This window comes from Eutrema salsugineum, unplaced genomic scaffold (genome assembly GCF_000478725.1).
Source record: "Eutrema salsugineum unplaced genomic scaffold, Eutsalg1_0 scaffold_3, whole genome shotgun sequence".
NCBI classification, from domain to species: Eukaryota; Viridiplantae; Streptophyta; class Magnoliopsida; order Brassicales; family Brassicaceae; genus Eutrema; species Eutrema salsugineum.
The window spans coordinates 3,658,651-3,662,618 of NW_006256756.1; positions in this window are offsets into that span (position 1 = coordinate 3,658,651).

A 3,968-nucleotide genomic window follows, 5' to 3' on the forward strand; every position below is an offset into this window, starting at 1 on the left:
AAAAGCTTTGGCCATTCCGTTTGTTATCCTCCTCCAATTTGTGGGGGAAACCCCCTCCCAAACCATTTCCCCATGGAGCCTCCCAACCGGGGATTTGGGTGGGGGGGGGGGGGGTGATGCGAGTGTAAAAGCGGGGTTGTTGTTTTCGTTTTACTAAGCTTCAAGTTTTGAATTTATAACCCCTAAATGTCTGCAAGTGCACAGATGTGCGCTGTAGTACTTAGGGTATCGATCCACAAAGACTTAGTTGTTTCAATACGAATTCAAGGCTATGCTTAAATCAGACTAGAACTAAACAGGATTTGATTTTGGTTTTGGGTTTTGGTTGTCACGAAATCTAAACTAGAAAGCAATTAAAAACTGAAAAGCAATTGACAAAAACGAAAGCAAACGAAAGCAAGTAGTAGGCGATTAAACAAGAGGCGATTTGAAACAAAGAACAAGCGAATGAAAAGAAAACTAAATCGAAGGTTGTAAGCAATTAAAGACAAACAATGGGGCTCAAGGGGTATTTGCAGGGGTTCATGGACTAAGCTATGTCGATTTTAAACAAGTGATAAAGGTAATCAACTACGTATGTTCTAGAACTCGAGGCACAGAAGTATGAATAGCCTACTTTCGCAGCACTAAACAACTATCTCTCGCAACCCTGATCAGTAGGTTTTCACTCTGATCCTAGAAGGGAGAAGATGCAATAGCAGGACAAGACTCATCAACATTCACAACTCAACTACAGGTAGGTTTCCACTCCTATAGAAGAATTGCTCGTTTCACACTAGTTCAGACAATCAATGAAAGCTTTCGCAACATATCATATCAGATCGGCTTCTAAGTGGCCAGCAGAGAATCACGCAGTAAGATTAAAGGCAAACGAAGAACATCTAGAAGATTAATAATCCTAAATCTATCGATTCATAGTCAAAGACACATGAAATTCCCTTTGAAAAAATCCCTTTAAACCCAACTGGGTAACTACTCAAACATATTGTAAACAATCATCACAGAGTATTGAAAGTTGCAGGAAATTAAAGAAAAGAGGGAAGAAAAACGAAGAACGGAGAAGCAGATGGAGGCGCGATGTCTTCCTTCAAGGGTGGCGGCCTCTCTCTCTAGGGTTTTGAGCCTCACACGAAAATATAAGTACAGAAAAGAACACCTCCTTTAGAATGACCTAAAGGGGGTATTTATAGCTTCTGGAGTGGTCCTGGACACTTAGGGCTTCAAAAATAACAAAAGGAATTGATCTGGGCTTTAATTAAGTCGTCTGGAAGGTGAACGACCAAGTTCCGCAGTCGCGGTCTGCATTTATCCAAAATTGCTCATTTGTTCCAAATTGCATATCTTTTGCCCAATTTTCTTGTAAAATCTTTTGCAACTCTAAAACATTGAAAACACTTTAAAAACCATTGAAAACAGAGTTAAAACACCTGCATAAGACATAATTATGATCCATAAATGTGGTCAAAATACGGTGTTATCAACTCCCCCAGACTTACCTTTTTGTTTGTCCTCAAACAAACTTAAGCCATGAAAGAAATTTTGAAAATCGCAGGAACTAAACAATATCTCAATGAACGTCCTTCTAAACCATAACTTATCGTGAAACATCTATTTGGATCTAGTGTAGAAAATTCTCACCAAAATACAAGTAATACTAGTCCGTTAATCCGTCGTGCGAAAAATCTACACACTTAGATCTAACTTCCAGTCAACTAGCTCTCTACATTCATTAAGTGTAATGGTGAATTCTCATCAAAGACATTATTCAAGGTAGACGGCGTTTGGTATTAAAGGCTATTTAAGTAGTGGAGTTAAAGTGTTTAGGGTTACCTGAAGAATATGGAGGATGCAAGATATTATGCAAAACCGCAAGAGAGAGAATGACCTGTTGATGAACGCAGATTTTCAGTCACTTCTCCTTTGCCAAATGTTGTTGCATAATCTTCCTCCTTTGTTGTAAACAGCTGTTCCCCTAGACTTAGATCTTTTCCGGAAATCATAAAGATAATCTCCAAAACTCCAAATAATCGAATCAAGCTTGCCTCAAATATAAATTCGATCCTCCTAGACTCTCTAAGGTTTTAAATTTCCTCTCCCTTCATATTTTTCTTTTCTTTTTCGTTTTTTTTTTGTTTTTTTTTTTTTTGAAAAGACGAGAAGCAACCTTTTATAGAGAGGAAGTTTAAGGGACGAAATTGTACCAAGATTTTGAAGTTTTTCAAAGGCAAACTGAATTTTCTCCTTTTGTTGAATCATTCCAATGAAATTGCACGTGTTTGCTTCAGTGACTGAAAACCGCGTTGATCATCTTTCTCTCTGACGTTTTTGCACATATCTGCATATAGGACAATGAAAAACAAGAATGCATGTAGTTTAAAAGTGGTTAGGTTCGGTGGGGAACTAGCTAAAGATAAAGTAGCCATTCAGAATCAACAAAGAGTGGTAAAATGGATAAAGGAGTCTTAAACGTATGATTCGTTTCCCTGATTTAACGCTTTAATGAGAAAATTAAATCAAAATTAAGTCCAGATAAAATGAGATAGTATATCCTGTCAGAAAGAATCTCCATGAATAGAAGTTCTCTTGTGGGATTTCGTAATGCAAGTACTTAGCTACCGCCTAGTCTAGGCCTAAATCAAAAAAAGAGCAAAAAACGAGGAAATAGCATAGGCCTAATTCATCATAGTATTGTTTATTGTGTTCCTGGTTTGAAAAATTTTTTGAAAAACATTTTGAAAACGATTTTTGAAAAATTTTATAAAAAACATTTTGAAAAACTCTTTGAAAAATTTTATGTGTCCAAAACAAACTCAAAACAAATCAAATTTCATTAGTAATGGATGAACATCCTCCCCCAGACTTATTTCACACTGTCCTCAGTGTGATAAATCTTGGAAAGAATGGTAAAAAAATGGAAAAGTTTATATGGTTAAGAGTACTTATCGTGCTGGAGAGTGCTGCTCGTTCTTTTTTTTTTATGTTTATTCTTCCTTATTGAAAACCTGAAATTAAATGAAACAGAAACAAAGCAATAGAAATAGAAAATAAAGGTCAAAGGGAAATAGATAAAATACCAAGTGGGTTGCCTCCCACTAAGCGCTTGTTTCAAGTCATTAGCTTGACATTGTTGCTCGATTGTACTTAACCGGGGTCGTGACATTCCTTGATCTCATTATTGGCCGATGATGGATCAATCAAAAACATCACTTCTCTTTTGTCTTCTCTTTCTTCAGCCAGATATGGCTTTACACGCTGTCCATTCACTGTAAATGAGTTTCCAGTTTTGTCCCATAGGACAATGACTCCGTATGGCTTGACTTCCTTTATCGTGAAGGGTCCTGACCATCTTGAACGTAATTTTTCTGGAAAAAGCTTACGACGAGAATTGAAAAGAAGAACTTTACTGTTAGGAGCAAAAGTTCTATGAATAATCTTCTTATTATGATATGCTTTAGTCTTCTCCTTGTACATCTTCGAGTTTTCGTAAGCATTGTGTCGGATTTCTTCAAACTTGTGAAGTTGAAGTAGTCTTCTTTCTCCAGCTGTTTTCATGTTCATGTTCATCTCCTTGATAGCCCATTGCGCCTTATACTCGAGTTCTACTGGAAGGTGACATGCTTTTCCATAAACTAGGTTGAATGGTGTTGTTCCTAATGGTGTCTTGAATGCTGTTCGATATGTCCATAATGCATTGTCAAGTTTTGTAGACCAATCCTTGCGATGAACTGCAGTAGTTTTCTGCAAAATCGACTTGATTTCTCTGTTTGAGATTTCCACTTGACCGCTGGTTTGGGGATGGTATGAAAGAAGCAACTTTATGTGTAACTCCATTCTTTCTAAGAAGATTCTCGAAAACTCTGTTAATGAAATGTGATCCTCCGTCGCTTATCACAATTCTAGGAACTCCAAAACGCGGGAATATTACAGATTTAAACAGTTTTATGACAACTATTGCATCATTGGTGGGA